Source organism: Octopus sinensis, linkage group LG20 (assembly GCF_006345805.1).
Source record: "Octopus sinensis linkage group LG20, ASM634580v1, whole genome shotgun sequence".
Taxonomy (NCBI): domain Eukaryota; kingdom Metazoa; phylum Mollusca; class Cephalopoda; order Octopoda; family Octopodidae; genus Octopus; species Octopus sinensis.
Window position 1 is genome coordinate 11,938,732 of NC_043016.1, and position 19,488 is coordinate 11,958,219.

Sequence of the window (19,488 nt, forward strand, 5' to 3'; positions counted from 1 at the left end):
GATGTGGAACAAGTATAGTGTTGTTGGACGCTCAGGAAAGGAAAGAAAGAAGGAGGATTTAATGTTTCGAGCAGAGCTCTTCGTCAGAAACATAGAAAAAGGAAAGATCCAAGGAAGGGAAGACAGAGGAAGAAAATCACCAACGATACACACGCAGTCACATATTGAAAATGATGTATGCATGCATGTATGTATGTATATGTACAGATTTGTATGTTTTGTTTTATGTATGTATTCTCATGCATACAGTTGCATATCTAGACATGCTTATATGTATGTATATATTGTCTTTTCCTCAGGTTAAGCTTTTCAACTGTCCTGTGAATTCTCTTTGAAGAAACTTTTAGTGAGATGCAACGTTTTATGAAGTGAAGTCATTGAATAGCTATCTTCTTCTTCACACGATGCCTAACAGTATTCCATGAGATTCCAGTAGCTGCAGCTCTTGGAATTTCAGAATTGCACTTCTTTGACAAGTGTTTAAAATTTGAAACCATGCACTGAAACCAAATCAATTATAGCATGGAAGACTTATAGACTTATTTCAGCTTTTCGAAAACAGACAGGAGCTAAATAAGAAATGACTAAGTGAAGTAATAACAGTTTCTGTGTTTTTGAATGGCCAAAATAAGTCCTTCATGATGTAATTCCTCAGCTTCAACAAACTGTCTCAGATAAAATCACTCTCTTGGAAAATTCAAAATCCTGAGAAAGACTGTTGAATGTTACCTAAAGAAGACAGCAATTGTCAATAACTTCACTTCGTAAAACTCTGCATCATTATCATCATCATCATTGTTTAATGTCCATTTTCCATGCTGGCATGGGTTGGACGGTTTGACTGAGGTCTAGAGAGCCAGCAGCTGTACCAGGCTCCAATCTGATCTGGCAATGTTTCTTATTTCTTTATTGCCCACAAGGGGCTAAACACAGAGGGGGCAAACAAGACAGACAAAGTGATTAAGTCGATTACATCAACCCCAGTGCATAACTGATACTTAATTTATCGACTCCGAAAGGATAGAAGGCAAAGTTGACCTTGGCGGAATTTGAACTCAGAACATAGTGACAGACAAAATACTGCTAAGCACTTCACCTAGCGTGCTAACGTTTCTGCCAGCTTGCCACCTTGTGTTTCTACAGTTGGATGCCCTTCCTAATGCCAACAACTCCAAGAGAGTAGTGGGTGCTTTTTACATGCCACCAGCACAGGAGCCAGTCAGGCAGGCCTGGAATCGATCCCATTTGGATGGTACTTTTACATGTCACTGGCACAAGAGTCCGTCAGGGGGTACTGACACTGGCCATGATCAGTTGGTGCTTTTTATGTGCCACCAGCATGGGAGCCAGTCAGGTGGGCCTGGCATTGACCATGTTTGGATGGTGCTTTTTATGTGCCGCCAGCACTTGCCCCAGCTGAAAATTTCAAACATGCATGTATGTATATATGTATACGCAAGTGAAAAGAAAAAAAAAACAGGAACAAAAGAAAATAATACTCAAAAAATTTGGTTGCAGTTACATTTATTTAATAGCAATTTGACTCAGTTCCACATTACTCAAAGTTTCACAGGTGTAGGATATGTCCACCTTATCAGATACTTGGCAGGAGTGTGAAGAGAATTTAAAAGAAATTTTAAATGGTTGCTAGATTTTTAGCCCTTTTGTTGCCATATTTCTTTTGAGATGCTCTGTGTTTCTTTCAATTAATTTTAAATATAATAAAGAATTTAGTAAAATAACTTAGTTATCATTAAGCTAGTGTTAGGAACATAAATTATGACTAAGATTTGATGGAAGATTTTAATTCAAAACTTTTGAAAGCAAAGAGCCAGAGGTGGTTTCAGGCAGGTTGGTTTCATAAGGATTAAGGTTCTAATGCCATACAGAAACACACTGGCTGGTTAAAGAATGTTGAGGTAACAGTTATTTCCACACATCCAAAAAAAAAAAAAATCCAAGTTCCTGGGGCTATACAAATGTTGATTCTGCCCTTTCCCATATACTGTTGAAATAATTTATGAATGGTGCAGCAATTCCTGCTTAACATCAACCAATCACCACACTAATATAAAATAGGGTCACTATAAGATTAAAACCACTTGAAGTCACTCGCCCCACATACACATTTTTTTATATCTCTTTTTGGTAGCAACAACAAAGGAAGTAAAATGAATAAAAACTAAGTCGTGACACATCACTGCACATACTTGCCATAGAGGTGCCACCCACATACTTGCCATACTCACAGCCACCCACATGCTTGAACATGAATTCATCAATTGTATATGCTGGATGTTTATTGAATTGGGAAGTTATTTACATCAGCTGTTGTCCTGTTTATGCTTTCCTATATGACAAATGACGAATTCTCCTTTGATCATGTGACTGGCTGCAAGCACATGTCATTGAAAAGGTCCAAAAAGGTCTCAAACTGCATCTGGCCACTGCTCAGATAAAATTTTTATCTCCCTCTGACATTTAATGTGTTTTTAACACCTGAAATCCATAAGACATTCTCCAGAGTAAATTCTGCAGTCACTGGTTTATCAACAATGTATATACAATTAGTATGACACAAAGATGGCTCTGTGTGTTGTGTGTGTGTGTGTGTGTGTGTGCACGCACGCACGTGCATGTGTGTGCATGGTGTGGTGTGTGTGTGTGTGTGCGTGTATGTCTTTTACCTCCTTCTTGTTTCACTCATTAGACTGTGGCCATGCTGGTGCACCACCTTGAAGGGTTTAATTCTTTTTAAGTCAATCTTTTACTTACTTTTAAGTCAATCACTTTTGCCAAACTGCTAGGTCACATGAACATAAACATAAACACCACTGGTTCTCAAGAGAGGTAGGGACAAACACGAATATGCACATATCCCTCCTTAAACACACACACACATACACAATGTAGTTTTACATACTTTCTTATTTCTTTATTTCCCACAAGTGTTTATTGTCTCTGAGCATCTGCCACATACAAAAACTATCTTTCCAGTTAGTCTTCCTTTGTTATTGCTGCACCTCTTATGTGTCCATAGCTTACACTGGGTACATCTTATAGAGTTTCTACCTACGTCTTTTCTACAGATATAAAAGATATACAGGGATTGATTTGTTCAACTAAAACCCTTCAAGGTGGTGCCCCAGCATGGCCATAGTCCAATGACTGAAACAAGTAAAAGATAAAAGATATACAGGGATTGATTTGTTCAACTAAAACCCTTCAAGATGGTGCTCCATCCAGCATGGCCACAGTCCAATGACTGAAACAATAAAGATAAAAGATATACAGGGATTGATTTGTTCAAGTAAAACCCTTCAAGTGGTGCCCCAGCATGGCCACAGTCCAATGACTGAAACAAGTAAAAGATAAAAGATATACAGGGATTGATTTGTTCAATTAAAACCCTTCAAGGTGGTGCCCCAGCATGGCCACAGTCCAATGACTGAAACAAGTAAAAGATAAAAGATATACAGGGATGATTTGTTCAAGTAAACCCCTCAGATGGTGGTCCCAGCATGGCCACTCCAATGACTGAAACAAGTAAAAGATAAAAGATATACAGGATTGATTTGTTCAACTAAAACCCTTCAAGGTGGTGCTCCCATGGCCACAGTCCAATGACTGAAACAGTAAAAGATAAAAGATATACAGGGATTGATTTGTTCAAGTAACCCTTCAAGATGGTGCTCCAGCATGGCCACAGTCCAATGACTGAAACAAGTAAAAGATAAGTGATATACTGTGATTGATTTGTTCAACTAAAACCCTTCAAGTGGTGCCCCGCAGCATGGCCACAGTCCAATGACTGAAACAAGTAAAGATAAAAATATACTGGATTGATTTGTTCAACTAAAACCCTTCAAGGTGCTGCCCCAGCATGGCCACAGTCCAATGACTGAAACAAGAAAAAGATAAAAGATATACTGGGATTGATTTGTTCATCTAAGAACCTTCAAGGTGTTGCTCCAGCATGGCCACAGTCCAATGACTGAAACAAGTAAACGATAAAAGATATACTGGAATTGATTTGTTCAACTAAAACCCTTCAAGGTGGTGCCCCAGCATGGCCACATTCCAATGACGAAAACAAGAAAAAGATAAAAGATATACTGGGATTGATTTGTTCATCTAAGAACCTTCAAGTGTTGCTCCAGCATGGCCACATCCCAATGACTGAAACAAGTAAAAGATAAAAGATATACTGGAATTGATTTGTTCATCTAAGAACCTCAAGGTGTTGCTCCAGCATGGCCACAGTCAATGACTGAAACAAGTAAAAGATAAAAGATATACTGGAATTGATTTGTTCATCTAAGAACCTTCAAGGTGGTGCCCCAGCATGGCCACATTCCAATGACTGAAACAAGTAAAAGATAAAAGATATACTGGGATTGATTTGTTCATCTAAGAACCTTCAAGGTGTTGCTCCAGCATGGCCACAGTCCAATGACTGAAACAAGTAAAAGATAAAAGATATACTGGGATTGATTTGTTCATCTAAGAACCTTCAAGGTGTTGCTCCAGCATGGCCACAGTCCAATGACTGAAACAAGTAAAATAAAGAAGATACTTGGAATTGATTTGTTCATCTAAAACCCTTCAAGGTGGTGCCCCAGCATGGCCACATTCCAATGACTGAAACAAGTAAAAGATAAAAGATATTAACATTGGGCGATATTCTTGAGAGTATTTGGAATCTTACCACCTCTGCAGTTCATGTCTCACTTCTGCAGTTCATGTGTCACCTCCACACTTCATGTGTCACCTCTGCAGTTCCTGTCTCACCTCTGCAGTTCATGACCTACTTAAGTATTTTAACTTATTTTCCATTTAATCATAAAAGTTGTCTTTGTAACTCTTTCTAAACCATTTGCTTCCTGAATAGTGCATCTGTTTTACAGGTTACTAAGTTTGATATGATTTTGAAATGAAAATACTTCATTTTTTCTTAACTGATGTCATTTGGGACGTGAATACTTAATCATAATGCCAACCAACAACGTGTTGATAAATACATAATTCAATAAAGAATCTTAAACATTTCAAGACTGATATGCTTGACTTTGTAAGTTAGTTTTTAACTTGTCTTCAAAACTAATTTTGGAGTAGTTTGTTTCTTCTTTTACACAGAGCATGCTTATCAAACATCCAATTTTTGGCAACTTTGATTTAGTTGGGTGCTTGGTTGTAGAGATACAGAGCTTACTTTGAAACTGTTTACTTTGAATTGTATTTCATTGGAAGCACCTTTTGGCAAAAGCCTTCTATTATAGTTCTAGGTTGACCAATGACACATGAGTGAAAATCATAGACAGAAATTATATGATTAAAGGTGGAGAGCTGGCAGAAATGTTAGCATGCTGGGTGAAATGCTTAGCGGTATTTTGTCTGCTGTTACTTTCTGAGTTCAAATTTCGCTGAGGTCGACTTTGCCTTTCATCCTTTCAGGGTCGATATATTATGTACCAGTTACGCACTGGGGTCGATGTAATCGACTTAATACCTATGTCTGTCCTTGTTTGTCCCCTCTGTGTTTAGCCCCTTATGGGTAGTAAAGAAATAGGTATTTCGTGTGTCTTTACGTTCTGAGTTCAAATTCTGCCAAGGTCGACTTTGCCTTTCATCCTTTTGGGGTCGATAAATTAAGTACCAGTTACGCACTGGGGTCGATGTAATTGACTTAATTCCTTTGTCTGTCATTGTTTGTGCCCTCTATGTTTAGCCCCTAGTGGGCAATAAAGAAATAAGAAATTGTATGATTGTCTTTTTCACACGCATGCACACACACTCACTACATATGTGTGTATGTGAAATTGGTCAATTGTCTATAAGTCAGAAAAAAGTCATATTCTAAAAGAAATTTTGAGCAGTTATATTCTATGTAATTGTGTAGTATATCTTTGGTTATGGTAGGTCAGAAAGTTACCATTAGTTTCACAGCTACTATTGTGGTCACACAAGATGATTTTCAGGATATTTCTAAAACACTAGCAATGGACTATAAATTCATCATATTTCAAATCTTATTCATTTGCTTCCATGTTTCACTTGGTCACACCACTCAATTATAAAACAGAAAAAAAGAAAAAAAAAAAAAGAAAAAAAAATCAAGGCTTGCAAATGTCAAGATTATTCTCTCAGGTCAATGGAGAGAAACTTGTTTGTGTTTTTGTTTTAGCTCACTGTACCATTTTACATGGGAATACAGGAATGCTAAGAACTTGTTTCAGAACATTTCTTACACAAAGGAATAGTTATTCCTCTTGACATTTTAATTACTTGCAGCTTGAAAACCATAAATTGACGTGGAAACACCAATTTATGATGCAAATATTTATTGTAAGTATAAAAGTATGATAGCTGGATGGTTTTTCTTTGTCATGCTTATCATTAAAATGTAAGCAATGAATGATAGAAATGATATAGCAATGAATTAAAAGGTTTGTGGTATTTAGTAATGTCGCTCTCTTATGTTCACATCCTGTCTAGGTCACACTTACACATTTCATCATTGTGTAGTTAATAAATAATTCACTGTTGCCTGCTACTCCAAAATGTGTGACCTTGTGTCTATTTTTAGAAATTCTTGTTATAGTTGTTGTTGTTCTTGTCGTCATCATTGTTGTTGTTGTTATGCTGAAGTCAACTTTGCCATTCATCATTTTGGTGTCAATAAAATAACAGTCAAGCACTAGGGTCAATCTAGTCAACTATTGCCCCCACCCTGCAAAATTTCAGGCCTTAGCCTATAGTAGAAAGAATTATTATTATTATTATTATTATTATATTATTATTATTATTATTATTTTATTATTATTATTATTGTAATTACTATTTTGTCTAATATGAAAGACTCTTGGATAGTTCTTAATTTCTGGTTGTTCTTTACTTGAAAGCAGGCAATAACAAATCACCAAAGGTTTCGAGTAGTGCCTTCTCCTCTGACTCAAAGAGACAATACTCTCCTTAGAATGCAAGCTGTACCCAAGAATACCATCTTCTGGATCACCTTGAGCCTGACAGCAGCTCCAATATTCTTAATATGTTTTTCAAAGCCCTTGGAAACTACTTCTAATGCTCCAATTACTTTGGGTATCACCATAACCTTCATATCTCATCCTGCAGTAGCTGGTATTTCACAATCTTTTCTGTTTCCTTACATTTCACCCTCAAATCACCTGGTATTGCAACATCTATTATCTTTGCTTCTTTTTCATCTTTATGGATGAGCATGATATCTGGTCGTCTCACCTCTATGACTTGGTCGCACTGCATGTTAAAATCCCAGAGTATTCTGTAATGTTCGTTTTCCATTATTCCCTCTGGCTTGTATTCATACCATTGTTCGGCTTTCTTGTTTGCTTTATTACACAACAGTCTCTGGACATATCTGGCCATATTGTCATGTCTCCTTTTGTATTTGCATTATTATTATTATTATTATTATTATTATTATTATTATTATTATTATTATTATTATACTCTTCTTTCAATTTTGTTTTCATTTCTTGCCAAGTGTCTTCCCAACAGCTAGGGCAAAGAAACTTACTTTATACATTAGTAGGCCATTAAAATAAACACACCAGATTGTTCATTTATGAAGTCATGTGGTAGAAAAAAAATTTTAAAAACAAGAAAAAATGAAAAAAGAAGAAAACAAAGAAAATAAAGGGGATAAAAGGAAAGAAAATTCTTAGTGACAATGATCTTCTCGATATGTTTGATGTACCAGTTAAATAATCTTGTGCATTTCTTGCATGGATGGTAAGTCAGGGATCATTCTCAAATAATTTTCAGTTCCTTTTTCTGATCATTCCAACTGTTCCTACAATCACTGCAATTGTAACTGTCTTGAGATGCCACATTTTTTTTCAATTTCAATCAGCAAATCTTTATATTTTCTGAACTTATCAAATTCTTTTATTGAGATACTAGCAGTATCGCCTGGCGTTGCTCGGGTTTGTTTTGGCCCTTTAGAATTGGAATTTTTGAAAATTAAAAATTATGCATTGTAAATTTGAATGAAATTGGTTGTGTAGTTCTCAAGTTTTAGGGATTCACACAGACAGACAGACAGACAGATATGGCAGAAAACACATGCTGAGTTACCACACAGTGGGACTGAACTCAGGACCATGTGTTTTGGAACCGAGTTTGTTACCACACAGCCACACCTGCACTATGTATGTGTGTGTGTGTGTGTGTGTATGGGTGTATATATTTATGCATGTATATATGAGTATATATATGTGTACATATTACATGTACATCTATATATATACATCTACACATACATGTATACATATACATCTATATCTATAGGCGGCGAGCTGGCAGAAACGTTAGCACGCCGGGTGAAATATGTAGCCGTATTTCATCTGTCGTTACGTTCCGAGTTCAAATTCCGCCGAGGTTGACTTTGCCTTTCATCCTTTCGGGGTCGATAAATTAAGTACCAGTTAAGCACTGGGGTCGATGTAATCGACTTAATCCCTTTGTCTGTCCTTGTTTGTCCCCTCTATGTTTAGCCCCTTGTGGGTAGTAAAGAAATATATATCTATAGAAATACATCTATACATATAGAGCTATACATATACATTTATAGATATACATGCATATATCTCATCATATATATATATACATCCACATATATACATGTATATATATATATATATATATATATATATATATATTATATATATATATATATTATATGTATATATACATCCTATATATACATGTATATCTATCTATCTATCTCTCTATATATATATATACATCTATATAATATATATATATATATATATATATATATAATATATATATATTATATAACTACAAAATTAGAAAATGGAGAAACATACTTAAATCAATAAAACATCAACTATCAGATGATACCCAATCAATACTTTGGTGTAATAAAGTATTGATTGGGTATCATCTGATAGTTGATTTTTTATTGATTTAAGTATGTTTCTCCATTTTCTAATTTTGTAGTATTATTTACGGTAATATTATTACCTTTGCCCATATATACAATAGATGAACTAATTGCTTGGCAATTTTTAACATCTATGTATTAGTCTTGTTGGGTACCTATCTAGCAGTATATTGGATATATGTTATCCCATGTGGGTTGAATTTTTCAACCCCTATCTCATTTATAAACCTATATATATATATATATATATTTATATATAATATATATATATATATATATATATATATATATATATATATATATAATTATATATATTATATATTATATAATATATATATATATATATATATATATATATATATGTGTGTGTGTGTGTGTGTGTATGTATATATACATGTAAATTGAAATTTAAAATAATATGGGTGAAAAATTGAATATTAATTTGATTAATATGAATTTAAAACCAGTGGTGTGGAGAAGATATGATATTGCTGTGGGCTCGCTCTAGGCAAAAAGTTAAATGGACCCTAAGGAAGGCATGTGTAAAATTTGAATGAAATTGGTTGTGTAGTTCTCAAGTTTTAGGGATTCACACAGACAGACAGACAGATATTCTCAGTTTTATATATATAGATAAGCTCGGTTTCACCCGGTCTGTTTGAATGATGTGACTGTGATCGTTTTCAGTTAGGCATAATCTACAACAGCATTTCTCAATCATATCATTTCGGGTCCCCTGTTTTGATTGGAGTCTCCAGCTGTATGAACATTTCCTGACCCCACCCCCGTCAAAAAACAGCTTCAGGTGTTGTGAAGAAAGAATTTGTACATAGTCTGTTTCTGAGAGCTATTGTATTGGACCTCTGTCTAATCATTAAAACATTTATTTAATTATGAACATAGAAAGAAATTATACATTAATCCCTATTTTTTGTAAGCAGTTGTATCCATAAAAGTTTTATTTGCAGATGGCAGAAAGTGAAAGAAGATATGTGAAATGGACGTGTGTGTGTTGTGGTTGTTTGTGGTGTGTGTGTGTGGTGTGTGGTGTGTGTGTGTGTGTTGTGTGTGTGTGTGTGTGTGTGTGTGTGTGTGTGTTTTTGTGTGGCGTGCGTGCTTGCGCGTGTGTATGTGAGAGAGAAAGAGGGTGAGAAAGAGGGATAGAGTGAGTGAAGTGAAAATATCTTCGCAGAAAACAGCTTCAGGAGTTGTGAAGAAAGAATTTGTACGTAGTCTATTTCTGAGAACTATTCTATTGGACCTCTGTCTAATCACGTCTTTTAAGGTATACACACATACATAGAGAATGTGAGGTCATAGTAGAAAATTTTTACGATAGTTGATTTATGGAAAAGATTATGTGAAATCTGTGAATGAAAATGAAGTTCAGATGTCTACATGGTAGGTAGACGTGGTAGAAATAGCAGCCAAAGGTAAAGTGGAGAAGTATGGGAGAAGTCATTGTTATACGCTTATAGAAAAAAATAGACACGTACTTTTTTAGAGAAGAAAATATAGGTGAGAGCTATTGTATTGTACATTTGAGTAATGAGAGAGCAGAAATTGAAAGAAGATATATGAAACGGACGTGCGTGTTTGTGTGTGTGTGTTTCTGGCTAATTTGGCAGGATTTTTGCAGTCAGCACGAGGTGATTTGTATTTATATCTCTGGAGGGGTGGGAAAGCGGATCTTTTGAAGTCATGAAGTGATTGATCTCCCCCGTCCTTGTCAAGCTATGTGAGTGTGAGGGAGGAAGAGAGAGAGAGAGAGAGAGAGAGCGTGTGTGTGTGTGTGTATGTGTGTGTGTGTGTATGTGTGTGTGTGTGTGTTTGATGGGGTGTGCAATATGGGCGAGAGAGTTAACTAAAATTTTGTTATTCACTTGTTACAGTGAGAGAAAATGTGAGTGAGTAACAGAGAAAAGGAGAGGGGTTATGTATGTTGGCGGGGGGATTCCATAAGAAAAGTTTGCCAGAGAGAGAGAGGGGACTGGGATAGAAAGAGCGACAGAGAGACAGCGAATACGGAGAGGGAAAGGGAGTGAGTAGAAACTGTGAAAAGCCGTTATAGATATAAAGGGGAGGGAAGGGGGGAAAGAGAGAGATGGAAGAAGAAAGGGTTATAACCATTAGAGAGGAACAACAAACACTTGTCCATTTTCACTCTCTTTGCCATAGCAACCACATCTTTATAGCTTGCAAATTTTAACCATCGCAGGTCAAACACGCATTTAGTATCCCTGCCAATTTTCAGCTCGATCCTAGCACGTCTAGTGCCATTGAACCCTTACCAAAGCCAAAGTGTCAAGTTTTTTTCCTCTTTTATATAAGTAGATTATGATTGCAAGGAATGCTCATGTCAATCAATAAACAGATTTGATTGTTTTGGTTTTTCACAACAATATCTGGTTTATTAGCTTTGACGGTCTGCTCTGTATGTACTGCAAAGTCCCAAAGAATCAATGCATTTTCTCCCTCAGTTGCAGCCTCAGGGTGGTTATTGTACTATTTGTCAGCAGTTTTGATTTTATAATGTGGACATATTAACCAGTGTAGATATTGGCCAACTCTATAGGTGCTAAAGTTCTACACCCAGAGATAAGGTGATCCACTGTTTCAATCTCAATGTTGCAGTATCAGCACTTTGGGTATACTCCATTTTTCATCAAATTGGTTTGGTAGTTATGGATCAATAAGCTCTGATCTTGAGCAGTTAAGATAAAGCCTTCACTCTCTGCCTTTAACCATGAGCTTTGTAGCAACTGATGGGTGTGCTTCTGGTCTGCATCAACTTGTTTGCTACAGGACACATAGCAGAGGTTTTTATTCCCACCTATCAGCCAATTGTTCAAATGCTTTTTCCTTTGTCATTAATTTTACTTTCTTTGCAACAACAGTTGCTGCACTTCCATCATTCTGTTCAACTTGGATAATTTGCATGAACTCACCAGTAAATTTTTTGCTCTCCTTCTAGACAGAATGAAGCTTCTTACATATCTCATGGTTTTTGATGAATTTTAGCATCCAGTCATTAGATGTTTCAAGACATTTGTCCAGCCCAATTGTTGTGGTTTTGTGAGAGATTTCAAATTGGACCAAACCTCGACCTCCATGGGCTCTGGGAAGATAAAGACAATCTTTGTCTGCTTTTGGGAAGTGTAAGTCAACAACTGACAAATTTTCCTGTCAATTTTCTTTGTTTTGTTGATATTCCAGTTCAACACATTAGAACTATAAGTAACAACTGGAACTGCCAGGGAATTTATGGCTAGCACCTTGTTACGTGCATTTAGTTCAGATTTCAGGGCTGCTTGAACTCTCCTGTAACATTCCTTCCTGATCTTCTCTTTCATGCTTGCATGCTAAATGCCAGAACCTTCATTTATTCCTAGGTATTTGTAGGTTTGTTCCTGCTCAAGTTCTCTTATAACTGTATCAATATCTAACACCACTGAATGTCAGGTCTTCAATTTCCTTTTCTGGAAAGTGGCCTTGGCACATTTATCAAGACTAAACTTCAACCCGATGTCATTACTGAATGCTTTCACAGTAAGTAATAGGCCTTCAAGCTCATTATCGTCTTTGCCATAGATTTTTCAGTTATCCATATGAAATTTTCTTGTCAATTTTATACCCATACCCTGTTCTTTTAAATGCATTCTAATGAGTATTAGGGCTATGCAAAAGCTTAGATGTGAAAGTGTGTCACCCTGGCAAAGGTTTCTGTTGATATTGATATTATTTTAAGTTAGTACTCCATTACATTTGAATAAATGGAGATTTGTATTCCACACTGACATGTTGTGCTTCAGGAAGTTTGAAATTACAGGAGAAATTTTGAAGATATCCAGCAATTCTAAGGTCCATGAATATGGTATGCCGTCAAAGATTTTTTTATAATCAATCCATGTGGTATTGACATCTCTGAATTTGTTAAGACAGTTCTCAAGGATCATGTGATTGATATTAGGAGTTGATCTTTGCATCCATATGAGTCACATTGGCACATTTTTTGTTCAGTGAGGAAAATATTGTTCTGTTCTCCACAAGGATGGACATTAAAATCTTATGTGATAGTTAGTTTTGGGGAAATTTAGTTTCATTATTCTTTGGAAGTAGGTAAGTAATACCACTTACTAACCAATCAAGTGTTTTCTTCTTCTCCTTCTCCTTCTCCTTCTCCTCCTCCCCCTCCTCCTCTTCTTCTTCTCCTTCATCATCATCATCATCATCAAGTGATAGAGCACTGCATGCCGTCAAAATGACACCGGGGTAAAATATACAAAGCCCAGGTGATCTCATATGAAGATAAACAGCACATGACCTTGTAGGGGCTCAGTTAGAATTTTCTTCAGGTTAAGTAGCCCATCCTGCTCAATAAGGATGTTTAAGGTTCCTGAATAAGGATTGTTTAAGGATGTTGAATGAAACACCCATGTTTCTAGAGGTGAATTATTCAAACCCCAAAGAATTCCTCTCAACACATGGCTGTTATGCTCCCCCACTACTTCTGCTTGTGATCAGAGATCCACATAATGCCAGCCACTAAGGGACACGCTCAACTGGTTAAGGTGAAACAACTGACTAGCAAATCTGTGGTATTGAGCAGATTATTTGCTGTAGCCCATCTTTTATACCAAGACAAAACAATGTACATGATAACACTCCCAATCAGTTAAGATCAAAACCTATGAGTGCCACTGCCTGGTATTATTATTTTTAATTCCATTACTATATACATGTCAACAGCTCTTCATAGTTGGGGTGGTACATGCTGCAATACTAAACTTCATTCCAATGTCTTTAGAGCACCAGTGAACAGTTCTGACCAGTGAATCACCTTGTGGTTCATTCTTGTCAAAGAGTTTCAACTCATCCATAAAATGTAGATGGTTGATCTTAGGTCCTCTGTTTTCAATCTGTTACCAGCAAAGTCATCACTAATGGAACCATGGCAATCATAAAAGATGCAACGGTGAGAATGAATTTCCTTGGAACATTCCTCTTTTAATCTCAACCACACCTAGCAGTTTATTTCCTACATACAGATTTGTTTTCTACAAAGGCATGCTAGATTCCATTACTTTAACAACACAACCTGCTATTCCAAACATTCTCAAACATTTCAGTACCCATTAATATGGGAGCATGTCAAAGGATTCCTGCGCAAGCCATACATAAATTTAGATGACTTTGGCAATCTTTTATGATTATCTTGTCAGTAGAAAGATGTAGCCCTTATTTTTCTACATCTCTTCTGCTCAAATATTAGCATCTCATTCTGAAGCAAGTGAACTTTTGCAGCAAAAGTACCCATCAACAGCCTACAAAGTAAATACAAGCACACATCTATCTTCTGTAATTTTCAACTAATGGACCCTTCATTTTATTCTTCAATATCAAATTTGTCTTCCCTTCAACCATCCAGCTTAGAACTTCTCCTTGTACTACACAATCGTTTAGGTGCTTCCTTAGTCTTGAATGAACACTTTTAAATCTTTTCAGCAAGAATCTTTGAATCCCATCTGGTCCAAGAAATTTCCAGTTTGGTATTTTCCTTACTCTTGAAGGCCTTTCTTATCTCTGTTTTTGTACATTAGATAACTTATATTTAACTTCATCTTTTCTATTTTGCACCATTGTTATGCTCTTTTGTAACCCCACCATCATAAATTTGACTCAGTACCTTTTGTTCTCTCTAAACACTAAAGAAGCTCACCTAGGACAAGTGAAACAGCTTGTGAAGGTGAATGGTTGGGAAAGCACAAGTTGCCATCCCAGCTAAGGCTTTGACAGCAACTACTTGAAAGGCAGTAATGTATCATTGTGTGTTGGCTAAAACCCAATGTCTAGAAGCATTGATACATATCTAGGACTTATGGGCAGACATAGAACATGTCCCATATGCAACAGAAAGTTCATCACGTACCCAACTTATTCAGAGAGAAGGACCTATTGCATCAAGATAGAGGGAGTTCCACCTGGACTGGACATCTGGTGATTGTTAGCCTGTGTTACTTTGGAAGGAAGATATTATTTGAAGAGAAACGAACAGAGAGGGAGTTTTGGTCTGAGACCACTGAAGAGATCCTGTAGGAAGGTAGACAAATCATAAATCCCTTCAGGTAGAAGGCCCTACTTGATCTGTAGAAAAAGTGTCAGTAAAAACTCCATATGATGTACTTGGTGTAAGCTATGGACACATAAGAGGTGCAGCAATATCAGAGAAAGGTCAACAGGGATTATAGTTTTTGTGTGTGGCAGATGCACAGATACAATAAACACCAAAAATGTACAGAAAATAGATTCCATCACCTGTCAGAGGGAAAAACTAGAAGTAGTCAACAGCTTCTATTATCTAGGTGACCAAGTCAGTAGTCAGGTGGATGCTCTGAGAGCATAGCTGCTAGAAAAATAGGCTGGGCAAAGTTCAAAGAGCTCCCACCTCTGCTGGCAACAAAGGGCCTCTCACTCAGAGTAAAAGGCAAACTGTATGATGCCTTTGTACAAACAGCCATGCTACACAGCAGTTTAACATGGGCTGTGACTGCTGAGGACATGTGTAGGCTTGAAAAAAATGAAGCTAGTATGATCCTCTGGATGTGTAATGTCAGTATGCATACATGACAGAGTGTAAGTGCTCTAAGAGAAAAGTTGGACATAAGAAGCATCAGTTGTGGTGCACAAGAGAGGTAACTGTGCTAGTATGGTCACGTGATACTTATGGATGAGGACAGCTGTGTGAAAAAGTGTCACACTCTAACATGGAGGGAACCTGTGGAAGAGGTAGACCCAGGAAGAAATGGGATGAGGTGGTGAAGCACGATCTTCAAATGTTGGGCCTCACAGAGGCAATAACAAGTGACAGAGACCTTTGGAGATATGCTGGGCTTGAGAAGATCTGTCAAACCAAGAGAGATCACAGTTGTGGCCTATGCCATGGTCACATGACTGGCCCATTAAAAGCACCCTTCAATCATTGGGCAATATCCTGTGCTTGTGAAGATCTGTTGAACTGAGTGAAGATGTGGTTGTAGCTGATGCCAGTGTTGTCTGACTGGCACCCATACTGGTGGCACATAAAAAGCATCATTTGAGCATTGAGCCTCATGGAAGCAGTGATGTCAAGCGAAGTGAGATCATAGTTGTAACCGATGCCAATGTTGCATAACTGTTCTGTTGAAAGCACCCTTCAGCCGTTGGGCAATATGCCATGCTTGTGAAGCCCTGTTGAAATTGCAGTCATGCCTGATGCCAGTGCTATCTGACTGGTGACACGTAAAAAGCACCGTTTGAGCAGTAGGTGTCATGGAAGTAGTGACAGGTAACTAAGACCTTTGGCAATATACCATGCTTGTGTACACCTGTCAAGCCAAGTGAAACCATGATCATGACCAATGCCAGTGTCAGGTCATTGGCACCAGTGCTAGTAGCACATAAAAAACACCCACTACACTCTGAAAGTAGTTGGCATTAGGAAGGGCATCTAGCCGTAGAAACCTTGCCAAATTCAGATTGGAACCTGGCACAGTCCTCTGGCTCACCAGTTTTCTGTCAAACTGTCCAACTCCTGCAAGGATGGAAAGCAGACGTTAAATAATGATGATGACGACGATGACGATGATGATGATATATGGATAATTTGGCTGCTATTTCTAACATGTTGAATGACCATTTAGTGGCTGCTTCATCAGCTTCTCTGCTAATCATGTATCTTTATTTAGTAACTTTCTTGTCCAACTCCTGCTGGCATGGAAGAAAACAGACATAAAAATTATGATGGTAGTGGTGTATACGGTGCTCATGGTGTCCGTGGTACTGGTGGCAGTATCATGGCAGTGATTATGGTGGTGGTGGTGGCCATAGTAATGGTTTATACAATTAAATCCATATCATGGTTTTACCTGTTAATCTGAGTGGATCCTGTGGATTGCCAAATCCTCTCGGAATAATATGGGTATGAATCCCAGCATGGAATGGCATAGCATTATGGATTTAATGATATAGTTAGTAAATAGAAACATACTTTCATACATACACCTCCATACACATACATATCCTTCTCTTTCTATTTTTGTTGTGTACACTTGTGTGTGTCTCTTTATTATATGTGTTTGCATGCAGAGAGAGAGAGAGAGAGAGAGGGAGAGAGAGAGAGGAAAGAGAGGAGAGGGGAGAGAGAGAAAAAAGAGAGGAGTGGGTGAGGAGTAGAAGAGTGTGAGTGGAGAGAGAAAGAGAGAGACATTGAGAGAGCGAAGAGAGAGATAGAGAGAAAGAGAAAGAAGAGAGAGAGAGAAAGAAAGAAGAGAGAAGTGTGTGAGAGAGAGAGAGTGTGAGAGAGAGAGAGTGAGAGAGCGAAGAGAAAGGAGTAGATTCGAAAGAGAGAGAGAAGAGAGAAAGAAAGAAAGAGAGAGAGTGTGTGAGAGAGAGAATGAGAGAGAGAGAGGGAGAGAGAGAGAGAAAGAGAGAGAGAGTGAGTGAGTGAGAGAGAGTGTGAGAGAGAGAGAAAGAGAGAGACAGTGAGAGAGCGAAAGAGAGAGATAGAGAGAAAGAGAAAGAAAGAGAGAGAGAAAGAAAGAGAGAGAGTGTGTGAGAGAGAGAGTGTGAGAGAGAGAGTGTGAGAAAGAGAGAAAGAGAGAGAGAGTGTGAGAGAGAGAGAAAGAGAGAGACAGTGAGAGACCGAAAGAGAGAGATAGAGAGAAAGAGAGAGAAAGAAAGAAAGAGAGAGAGTGTGAGAGAGAGAGAGAGAGAGTGTGAGAGAGAGAATGAGAGAGAGAGAGAGAGAAAGAGAGAGAAAAGCAGACAGAACAATATGGACAAATGCTACCACTGACGTGCCTCTGCACCCTTTCCTCTTCATAACTTTTCTACTGTGATCTGGTAGTCTTGGAGGTGGCCATGGCAGTTGTCCCCAGCTAGCAATGTAAGCAAGAATGCTTATATGCACCAAAAGCTGTATGAGAGGTTCATTCATGGTAACCATTGCTTGCATTCCATATTGCAACACAATATCCACTTTTAAGTGGTGATAAATATTATCTTTTGATATTATAACTGCTTCTGTTGTTAATAATTATTTTTTGATAAGCCTACTAGCTATTTGTGACACCGGTACCTGAGATTCTATATATAGATACTGAAATTCTATATATGTCATTTCTGGACATATCATTGTTGTTTCCAGCGGTCAAGCACCTACCACTGACAAAGCCAAGGAAGACCTAAATCACATGATCTGGTAGTCTTGGTGGTGGCAGTGGCAGTTGAGGTGTCTTTCTGCTAGCGATGTAAACAAGAGTGCTTATAAAGGGAAAGTTTACGAAAATAAACAAAAGACGAAGGCAGGTGGAGTACAAACAAACAAATGTATTAGTATAGCACTCAGGATAGAAAAAGTTTTTACGTTTCGAGCCTACGCCTTCGACAGAAAGATACACAGAAAAAAACAAGGGAGAAAAAAAAAGGAGAGAAAAATGCATGTAGGAGCTAACGATCTATCATGGCGTCCTGACTTCAGACAGACAGTGCTTATATACACTGAAAGCCAATACAAGAGGTTCTCTCATGGCAACTATCACAGTATCCTATGTTCTAACACAACATCCACCTTTTAATGGTATTAATACTGATTCTGTCACTATGAATTAATTTTTACTATTCCGTCTTTTAACCTGTGTATTATACACATGTACTATGCCTTTGTCATTGTTGTCTTCTTTTATTCGACTTGTGGCTGCTTTCTTCCTTCCCTCTTTCACCATTTTCCAAAGTGTTGTAGTGCATCTGAGCACTGTATATAAAGAAAGCTTGTTATTAAGTGACGAGCTGGCAGAACCATTAGCATATATTGAGTGACATGCTTAGCAGCATTATTTCTTTTGGCTCTTTATTTTCTAAGTTCAAATGCTGCTGAGGTCAACTTTGTGTTTTTATCCTTATGGGGTCGATAACATAAAATGCCAGTCAAATATTGCCAGTGGGGAGGAGGGGTGTCAATGTAATCGACTTCCCTTCTCCCTCAAAATATTGCTGACCTTATGCCAAAATTAGAAAAAAATTATCATCATTATCATCATGACTAGTTAGATAAATAGATAGATATGCAATAATATTATTTCATTTCTGCCCACCACACATCCACTCACCAGGCTTTGGTTAGCTCTGGGCTATATATATAATATTATATTATTATATATATAATATATATATATATATATATATATATATACATAATTCAGTTAGAGATTATGTTAGCCTCATGAAGGGATGGTGTCATCCCAGGAAATACTGGTTCAATACCAAATATTTTGGAGGCAATAGATTTCCTTAAAATAATAGGCTTGCATATAATCCGTAGTTTATATTCATGCAAAGGAAAAAAAAAAAAAGAGAAGAAAACGGAAATGTTGAAGTTAATAAGAGTTTATTATCAGCAACAAAGTGATCATTATCCCTTACATCTCTTTCAATTATACTCAGTGAAATTAATTAAATATTAAATTCATATTTCTGAGCATAATCACTTTAGACGGAAAAAATAT